The sequence below is a fragment of the Tachypleus tridentatus genome, chromosome 6 (assembly GCF_004210375.1).
Source record: "Tachypleus tridentatus isolate NWPU-2018 chromosome 6, ASM421037v1, whole genome shotgun sequence".
Taxonomy (NCBI): Eukaryota; Metazoa; Arthropoda; class Merostomata; order Xiphosura; family Limulidae; genus Tachypleus; species Tachypleus tridentatus.
Genome location: NC_134830.1, coordinates 165,147,489 through 165,158,606, shown reverse-complemented (window position 1 = coordinate 165,158,606; position 11,118 = coordinate 165,147,489).

Sequence of the window (11,118 nt, the reverse complement as noted above, 5' to 3'; positions counted from 1 at the left end):
ATATATATAAGAAAGCATCAGGAAACTTCCATCCCCATGATATAATTTTAAATAATATTACTCTAACAATATATTATTGTTTTCTATGTAGCCACATTCGAATAAAGGTTAAACCCATCTAAGCGTGGATAAAACATAAGGAAAGGAGAGCTTAAAAATAAAAAAAAAAGTTTCTTAAGCTCTCACGCTGTCAAAACTCCGCAAGTTTTGCGACTTTTTATCATATGTTTGACTGATCGAACTGACAGAATCCGACGTGAATATTCTACGAGATCAATACTTATATCTTCACGAGATACAAACGTACTTCAAAAATAGCGAAACTAAAATCATAAGAGATATTTTTATGTAAGGTTTTGTTTTCTACCTAAGTGACAATTTAAAAATTTGATGTTGAAGAGACGTCAGACGATTTTTGCGAGATGGTGTGACGTCCCATTTACTCTCATAACAAGGATCATTAGTCATATCTGGTGACGAGATTAGATTGAGGGAGATTACGCTGCCAGGCGTCGTGAGCCTTTCAATGAATTAAATCCGAGTACAACAGACTGAAGGAACAAAATACAAAATGTTGGCTGCTGAACTCTAATCTTGAAATGATGGAACTCTACTAACAGTTTTTGTTTGTTTGTTTTTCTTTTAGAAAAAAAAACCCTTCAAGGATAGACTTAAGTTTCCTTCTAAAAGGTCATGGTCGTGATGAATGAAACTTATAGATTTGCGATCCAATTCCAAAGGAAAGCTCTGTAAAATGAACTCAGTTCAAACACAAACAGCAAATATTGAGTTAATGATAGAGAACTGAAAAGTTAATTCAGTAAGTGATTCGATGCTTTCCAAGCTTCCAGTCAAGTTTTGCGTGTTTTTTTTTCTTGTTTTTTTTACATGGCATTGTAAAGTGCATTCAGCTATGGGCTGTAAGTACGCGTGTGTTTATTTACAGTTTTCTTACAAAGATACATAAAGCCTACTTGGGCATAGATTACACAGAAATATAGTTTAAGACGGAACAATATGAGCAGTGACAGTATTTCCTTATTTATTTATTTCGGGTATTTGTGGGATGTTACCCACGAGCTATCTTCGTTAGTCATCCATAATTTTGAAAAGATAGGGGAAGTAGCTCGTAAGCCAAACCCATCGCCAACTTTTAGCCTACTTCTGTCTAACTGAATAAGGAGATTTGACCTTCACTCTTGTAGTACATACACGACCCCAAAGTGCGGAGCGCGTTTTCGTGGCAACAAGAGGCGAAGTATGAACATTCGGAAGCATAAGGTCACATCGTGCCCGGCTGTGAATGCAATTACATTTAAATAGAGTCCTTATGTGAAATCTACTTTGGCGTAAGCCTAAACTATCCTATGTTTTACGCCGATTTTTAATCGGTATGTTAAATAAAGTTTCACTTGCTGTTCCTATAAAAATGCAACAGATTGAACGAAAGATTTCGCTGTACTGGTAGAAATCATAAAGACTTGTTCAGGTCCAAATTGAAACTTCCAAGACGGAACTATCGTCTGTACTTAATGGTGTTAAAAACCGGGGGAATACGGCAAGCACCAAGGGATCGTCTTGGAACAATTTAAACCCCAATCATTACCTAAGCAAAGTACGGTCTTGCAACAGGTGAATCAACAAACACAAAGGATAGTGAACAAAAAAAAAATTGCTCACGTTTCTCAGACAACAGTAAGCAATATATTAATGAAAGTTCTTCATATGGAAAAGCGCCCGGCATGGCCAGGTGGGTTAAGGCGTTCGATTCGTAATCTGAGAGACGCGTGCTCGAATCCATGTCGCACCAAACATGCTCGCACTTTCAGCCGTGGGGGCGTTATAATGTGATGGTAAGTCCCACTATTCGTTGGTAAAAGTGTAGCCCAGGAGTTGGTGGTGGGTGGTGATGACTAGTTGCCTTCCCTCTAGTCTTACACTGCTAGATTATGGAGGACTAGCGCAGATAGCCCTCGTGTAGCTTTGCGCGAAAGTCCAAGACAAACCAAAACAACGATATGGAAAAGCTGTACAAGTCAAATGTTCACAAAGTATTCCATAGCACATCTGTTCAACTGTCGCAAACTTCAAGCTGTGTTCGTTATTTTGTGTTATTGGACTGTTACGACAGGCACTTGGAAACAGTCGTTCTTGTAAACCAAATGGATGGCTTATGGAAAGCATATAGGGAGCAGTAGTAGAAATATACTTTGGAAATGACAACTTAACGATTGAAATGTTTGCAGTGGAAATCACGCATCAGGACTATTATCACTGTGCAAGGTCATCAGATAGAGCATGACCAGACATCACGACACAGATTTCAAAATCGTTTTATTATCCAATATTCAACCACTGTACGCATTCTTGAAAATAAATTATGAACTCGGTTTCATCTCTTGAGGAGTTCACTCGAGTTATATTTCTAGAAAACTGAAATATGTGGGCACTTGAAATGGGTCGGCGTATCCACCTTTTTTCCTACTGACATCATTTTAAAACGTGGCCATAGAAATTCGCATGACACCTTCTGACGTCATCTCTCTGGTAGTTTTACGTCTCTAATCTAATCCGTGTTAGTTTGTCACCCTCTGGCTCCAAAGTACTGTTGATGGTTTCCGAAAGAAAGCAGGAAAATGCTGATTAATGACGTACGACGATATGAGCAAATGAATTGGGAAACATCCGGAAAGAAAACCATTTTGCTGGTGTAACTGCGCACTCTTGCGGAGTTACTGAAGAACCTTGCGGGAATCGATAAACGTGTGGGTTGCAAATAACTGTTGTAAAAATGTGCCTAGAATAGGGTTCTTGTCTTCTCGTTAACGTCGACTTAAATATCCAAGAAGAGATATTTGTCAGACTTATCGTTTTTTAGTTTAACAGTGTCACGTAAAGAGTTCCACCGTGATCAAGTCGGTTCTCCTAGTTTAAACGAAAAAGGCTTATTCGCTCTCGTGTTTAATAATACTAAGAACACACACCAACACTAAGACCAATGAAATCAGCTAAAAGTCAATTTCGAGTTACATGATTTTATTCTCTCTAGGATTATAATAATTTGGGTTTTAGTTTCCAAGCTACCTTTCAGAATCAACTGCTATCGATTCTTAATTATCGTAATTAATTGTTTTATAAAGAGCTTTTATTTTATTTTTAAAGAGCTTTTATTTTATTTTTGACGGCACGTTTCCCTGGGGTGGTTAAACGATTATTTCTTCACTGATAAAACACGTGTGTTCTAATTTTTTTTCACACGAATAATCAATCAAACATGTTTATAATGTTCCACGTCTCTAATTCTTTTATTTTTTACATTTCCCTTATCTTAATTTTATTTCGTAATCTATGCTTATTGAAAAATGTCATGATCAATACATTACGAATCCTTAAATCATCTCTCGAAGAACATTAAATGTTCAATAAAGCTTCTGCTTTTACAGGTCTTTCATTAGAGGGCGCTAGTTTACTGCTTCAAATATGATTTGCCATTAGTATAATTTCGAAATTGTTAAGACTAATTTTAAGGGTTGGTACTGAAACTTGGGGCTGCTTCTACCGACACATCTGTTGTGGGAGAGTAATTATAAAACGTTGTTGATTGGTTACAGGATGTTTGTATACAACTATAGAAAAGATAGTCTGAATATAGCTGTCATTTATTTTGAACTGATGGACTAAGTAAAGGAAATGCAGAGAATCCAGAGTGGCTGGCTACCTGATGAGTGGAGAGAGGCTGCACCTTATCTCCATGATGTATCTCCCACCTTTGTGTGTGTCCCAGGCCACGCTGGTGTCAAGTACAATGAAAAGGTTGACCAACCTGCAGCAGCAGCAGAACCAACAGACCAGATGTCACTCTTTCCTCAAGATATAGCCTAATTTAGCAGTGTAAGACTAGAGAGAAGGCAGTTAGTCATCACCACCCACAGCGAACTCTTGGGTTACTCTTTTACCAATGAATACTGAGACTGACCGTCTCATTATAACGCCCCCACGGCTGAAAGAGCGAGCATGTTTAATGTGACGGGGGATTCGAACCTACGACCCTCATCTGGCCATGCCGGGCCTTTTTCTGATCTACTCCACCAAATCTTTTCATTTCTATTTCCGCTCCATCTATGTAGTTTGACATTTCTAGTTCCAACTAAAGGAAGTGTAAGGCGGCCACCTAACTTTGAATGTGGGTTTGACCAATTAAGGTGACATTCACGAAAGAACTGGAGGTTTTGAAAGGAGGTTTTATTATAAATATTTAGTTGAAACTTAGATTACACATTGATATTTTATTAAATATTTAAAAAAACGTAATTTATTTTGGTTGGATTTTTTTTCACATAAATTTGATTGAAATTGACTACCAAGACGATGTAAAATATTTCACTTTAAACCCATAACAACCGCAATTTAGTATCTGAAGTCACTCACCGTAAAGTAATCACATTATATTTTTAAAACTGAATTTGGAATTCGTTTCTTTTGTGGCATGTTTGGCTGTCTATAATTATTCGTTGTTTAAAATAAATGAAGTGAAATTCCCCAGTTAATACACACTCTCTAATCATAAAAAGTCAAATTGCTTATCTTAGGTCAATGTTGTCCAAGAAAGAAAATAACTAGTCGAGCCAGTGTGTTTATGCATTGCGAGACTTGAAAAGCAGTTATATATTATTCGCTCTAGATGGCAGCACATTGTACCTGATGATGTAATCGCGCAAAGCCACACAACAGTTATCTGCGCTAGCCTTCCCTACTTTAGCAGTGTAAAACTACAGGGAAGGCAGCTAGTCATCACCGCCCACCGCTAACTCTTGGGTTACTCTTTACCAACGAATAGTGGGGGTTGACCGTCACATTATAACGCTCTCACGGCTGAAAGGGCGAGCATATTTGGTGTGACGGGGGATTCAAACCCGCGACCCTCAGATTATGAGTCGAACGCCTTAACCCACCCGCCCATGTCAGGCTTTTCACTTTTTCCATATCCGAGTTAGTTTCTTACTTTGCAAGTTTAATTAATATGTGCCTGTGGTTTCATTGGAACCTGACTATAGTTTCTACGTTCACCGATTCCATATGAATGTTTAGTTTTACCTTAATCTGTGATTTTCACTCCATGCTGATTATAGCTTTGTAAGAATAGTCATCACTACCCACCGCCAACTCTTGGGCTACTTTTTACCAACGAATAGTGGGATTGACTAACATTATAGTTCCCCTTCGGTTAAAAGAGCGAGCATGTTTGATGTGACGGGGATTTGAACTCACGACCCTCAGACTACAAGTCGAGTACCTCACTGTAAATTCCCACCGAAAATGTTTTCCTAATTAATGAATAATATTGATTCTACCCTACGTTTATCAGTAATACCATACTTCGCTCACCACATTGTCTCTTTCATCTGTAAATTTCTAACATAAAATGTTAAGAAATAAATCTTTAAGATAATACCGATCAGACAAACATTGCGGGTTCGAATCCCCGTCGCACCAAACATGCTCGCTCTTTCAGCCGTGGGTGCGTTATAATGTGATGGTCAATCCCACTATTCGTTGGTAAAAGTTGGCGGTGGGTAGTGATGACTAACTGCCTTCCCTCTAGTCTTACATTGTTAAAATACCATTTAAAATTGATATTAAAATTGATAAGAAAGTAATCTTAAATTTTAAAAGTTTAACTCGTGCTTGCGAAACCAAATGTTTATAAAGAAAAACTCGGGGAGGTTGAGGGGGATTAATATGTTGTTTTTTTGTGTGCGTTTTTCACGAATGTGGAAATATCATAAATCTTTTTCACGGCTACGAAAAGCTAGCTCAAATCTGTATGGAGATTTTGATCCAATAATCTCCACTAGCAATAGGTGACCAGAGCTGAATCATTCCACAACGATAGAGTATCTCATCCCAAGAAGACTAGACGGTCGTATACCATCAGAGATCATTAGCTTAGCACCTGAAACCAGTGTTATATACGCAGAAGCACGAGATGCGTGCCTGCTGCGAGCTTGCCAGTTCTTTCCGAATGCTTTGTTAGATGCAATATTTAGTTTCCGGTGATATATGGCTGGTACATTAAACTTGGTTTTGAAAAATGACCTATTCTAGGTGCATAAAGAAATTAGAAGACGAAATCTGAAGGTGGCTGTATCGTGTCTTTATTTTTCCATAAATTTAAAAGTGTCCGTCTAGAAACAAGAAAAAGGAATAAATTTGAACGTAAGGAGACAGCAAAGATATTTATTTACGTGATAAACTAGAAATGGCCTATTTATCTAGAAAGGGGAAAATTAGACGGATAAGCTTGCACACGATAAGACACTTCTGTGTTCTTTTCTTTTTTTTTTACTGTTTTTTAAGTTAAGCACATAACACAATGGACTATCTGTGCTCTGCCCATCAGGAGTATCGAAATCCGGTTTCTGACGTTGGAAGTGCGCAGAAATACCTTTGTTTATGTGTTTATTTTGAAACAACATATTGTTACCTGCTGGTACAGCGGTAAGTCTACAGATTTACAAGGCTAAAATTAGGGGTTCGAATCCCCTTGGTGGACTTAGCAGATAGCCCAATGTAGCTTTGCTATAAAAAAAAAAAACAAATTTATTTTTGGCATATAGACTAACTTAACAGCAGTGATTGAAAACAGTAGGATCGTGTCTATTATTTACCTCTGTATTACGCCCCAAAGTGGAGATGTCACTTGGCGATGGGGTGAATTTTATCAGCTAATGTTACATTATATGTTTTGCACATCACAGTTCACTGCACTCAACCCAAACGTGAAACAAATTCTGAGCACAATTATTTGAACCACGTCTTTTCGGGAAAGAAAGAGCTTAATCAAAGACTACACAACATACACAGTCAGACGACAAGGCTTAAACGAAACATAATCGTATTTACTTACCTGCTAAACTTAACTCAAAGCCCCCTCTCTCAAAAAATAGTATATATATTAAAAATATTAAAATAAGAGACGTAACAAATACGTTAAAATAGAAACTAAGGATATTTGCGACCCAGGAAAACAAAGGAAAAACATAAAATGGATCCAGGACGTGATACAATAATAATGAATTTTGTTATTACACTTAAAGTGCTGTACTTGTAGCTGTGGGTGCTGTCAGCTAGTTGTTCGGCCTTTAAGCTTTACGTTAAAATTAGGGATGGCTATACCTGAACCATATTCAGGTTGCTTCCAGGTTTTCCTACATGTTTCACTGTACTTATTAAAAATAAATTTATATATGCGTATGTATTCACACAAAGTGATTCAAAAATCTATTGACCTGTTAATAGCCCAGAATTAGAGTGGCACAACTGAATAACTGATATGGAATAAGTTGTTGTAATGAGCCTACAATATGAAAGTATTAAGGTTAATTTATTCAAGACCATGCTCTTCGGAAGTTGTTGGCTTTGTTTTTTGAACCTCGTGCGAAGTTACACGAGGGCTATCTGCGCTAGCCGCCCCTAATTTAATAGTGTAAGAGTAGAGGGAAGGGAGCTAGTCATCACCACCCACCGCCAGTTCTTGGGTGCTACTCTTTTACCAACGAATAGGGGGATTGACCGTCACATTATAACGCCACCGCGGCTGAAAGGGCGAGCATGTTTGGTATGACGGGGATTCGAACCCACGACCACCCTCAGGTTACGAGTCGAGTACCTTAACCACCTGGCCATGCCGGGCCTTTCGGAAATTGTTTTAATACGAATTATTTAAACAACATTCATAAATAAATAAAATACCAGTTAGTCCGCTGAGTAATAGTAGATTGGTTATTGTAACGGTGTAGTCGCGTGCTATTCAAAAACCTCAAATATTTTATTTATATCTGTTGAGTAAAGGATTATACGTTATATAAAATAAATACTTCAAACGTTTTTAATATAAAAAGGTGTAGATAATAACAGAGAAAATATTTTAAACCGAAAATTCCAGTAATTGTAATCAGAAAATAGTTCTTAGGCATGTGTGTGGCCTTTCCATCTAGCCACACTAGATATACCCAACCATAACAAAGGTTATTGCACAAACCTAGGTTTGACGTGCTTACACAAACTACCGACATTTTACCTCAGTCTGTCTGTGAAGGACCTAAAATGGTAAGTCCACCAAGCATACTGACCCTTTCAGCCACGAGATTATTATAATGTTACAGACAATTACACTATTCGTTGGTAAAAGAAAAGCCCGAGAGTTTTGGTGGGTGACGTTGACTAACTGCTTTCCCTCTAGTCTACTACTGTTAAATTAGGGACAGCTATCTATAAGTGAAATTCAAAAAGAGACGAAACCAACCTAAAACGTTAAAGTATTCAAATAAACGCCCCTACATAAAATATCACACGAATGTGATGCAGATGTTCTCGAATCATCTGGATAATAACACAATTCACCTGAAAAACATTTTAACGTGGTCTTACTGTATGGGTAATATCCCCAAAATATCAACGCCGCTGTCAGACTACACGATAGAGTTGTTCACAGAAGAATGCCTTTGTTTTTTAACGCCGGCTGCGTACTACAAGCTCATTTACCCATAGATACCGTGCGTGTAGACTAAGAACAGCAACCAGTACTTACAATGAAACTGACATATTACTGTCAGGATGTTTACCTCATCTGCTTGTAACTATTGTTGTTGAGCGACTTAGGCAATTCTCTGTTTAAAATAAACATTTCTAAAAAATATTGTTTATTTCTATACAATAGAGATTTCTGATATATGGTGCGTATTAATATAGGTTTCGAGGGACATGACCACGAAAATGGCACTGAATGGCCTCAATTATATTTCACACTTTGAACTCGCAATACCCATTTCCTTACCATTCACAAATATTCTTTTATGTATCTCTTCACTTATGAATTACTGGAGAAATTAAAACTATGGGCACGTCACAAGTTCTAATACTTGTGTGTTGTTGTTTTTTTACCTCCAGTTACTATTATCACACGTTCCGGCCCGGCATGGCCAGGTGGGTTAAGGCGTGCGACTCGTAATCTGAGGGTTGCGGGTTCGCATCCCCGTCGCACCAAACATGCTCGCCTTTTCAGGCGTGGGGGCGTTATAATGTTACAGTGAATCCCACTATTCATTGATAAAAGATTTGGCGGTGGATGGTGATGACTAGCTGCCTCCCTCTAGTCTTACACTACTAAATTAGGGACGGCTAGCACAGATAGTCCTTGAGTAGCTTTGCGCGAAATTCAAAAGAAACAAACATCACACGTTCTCAAACAGAGAGAAACAAGAAACTCGAATTCTGGTAAAATAAAAGTATTTATTCACTTAATACAAGCCCTCCCAGTAACACAGCGATATGTCTGCGGACTCACACTGCTAGAAAACCAGGTTTCGATGCCCTTGGTGGGGAGAGCAATGACAGCTCTTTGTGAAGGTTTCTGCTTAATTCTGAACCCAAATCACAGAAGCGGATACGATCCATGGATGTAGCTTTAATGGTCCTTCAATGACGGTCGGATACTTGGTCTTTCAGACAGAGCCATGACCAAATGTTTTGCATCGCCCTAGAGTTATTTCTTTGTTTGTTTTAATTTCGCGCAAAGCTACACGAGGGCTATCTGCACTAGCCGTCCCTAATTTAGCAATGTAAAACTAGAGGGAAGGCAGCTAGTCATCACCACCCACCGCCAACTCTTGGACTACTCTTTTACCAACGAATAGTGGGATTGACCGTCACATTATAATGCCCCCACGGCTGAAAGGGCGAGCATGTTTGGTGCGACGAGGATTCGAACCCACGACCCTCATATTACGAGTCGAACGCCTTAACCCACCTAATTCGTAAATTCGAATAAAGCTCATGAATAGCGTTACGTTTAAAGGCTGGATGGATGAATCTAAGAGATAATTAAACTCATCAGCGCCTCGTTGAAACCGTGCTTGAGAAGGTTAACGTAGCATTTAAATCATGGAAACTACTGCAAATATCACGAACTGCCTTCTGGGAGATTTTTACGATGCCATTTTATAGTTTCATTGTTTGAATATTAAGTTTGAAAAAGTCTAAATTACGTTAAAATAGTTTTTTTGGTTTTTTTTATTATCCCTCATTTATAAAATTCTAGTTATGCGGAACGTTTGGCCACAGCCGCTCACTGAATTTTATCTAAACAAACATGCATTTCTCAAAGAATGTTGTTCTTGTTTGAAGTCGAGCGCAAAGCTACAGTGGGCTAGCTGTGCTCTGCCCACCATGGGTGTCGAAACCCGGTTTATAGCGTTGTAAGTCCACAAAAATACCGCTGTGCCATTTGGGTTTCTCGAAATATCGGAATAAATAGGCTTAGGGAGAGATGTGCAACTTTAATGGGATATTTAGAAGATATAAGGATAACTTTTTCAGTGAGAGATACAAGTTTAATCGGGTTTTTAGAAGACAAAAGGATAACTTACTTGGAGGATACTTAGCGGGCGATGAAACTTCAATCGAGTTTTCAGACAATTAGAGGATAAACCTCTTGCTCTTGAGATATCCCAGATATTCTTGAAATAAACTGACAGTGATGTACGAAACAAGCCAGTAATTCAGAGTTCATGGTTCTATGAGATAACATCAGGGTAAGAAATGAGTCTCCTATTAAGGAGATAGAAGATAAATCAGTTTTTACAGTATGAAGGATAAACATACTTAATTTTAAGATAACTGAGAAGTCTTTCTCTGTCATGGAGGTAGGAAATAAAGCAAATGTCGTTTGGCTAAGGGTTATCTTATCCGATTCTACTATGATCAAAAGTTACTACTTGAGTATCCTGCAAAAATGTTTATAGTTATAGAATTAATATTTTGTTTGTTTTGAAGTTGAGCACAAAGCAACAAAATGGGCTATCTGTGTTCTGCCCGCCACGGGTGTCGAATCATGGATTATAGCGTTCTAAGTCTGCAGAAATACCGCTGTGTCACTGGGAAGCATCAGAAGTCATCAACAATTCACTTTATTCTGAGGTCAGAGCTGATTGTATATACAAAGAGTATTAAGTTACAGTTTGGACATTTGAACGAATTTTGCTTATTACTATGTTTTTGTTTGTGTGTGTCTAAAACGTGTATACATTTCAAAGGTGGGCATTTCTTCTTGACCGGGTG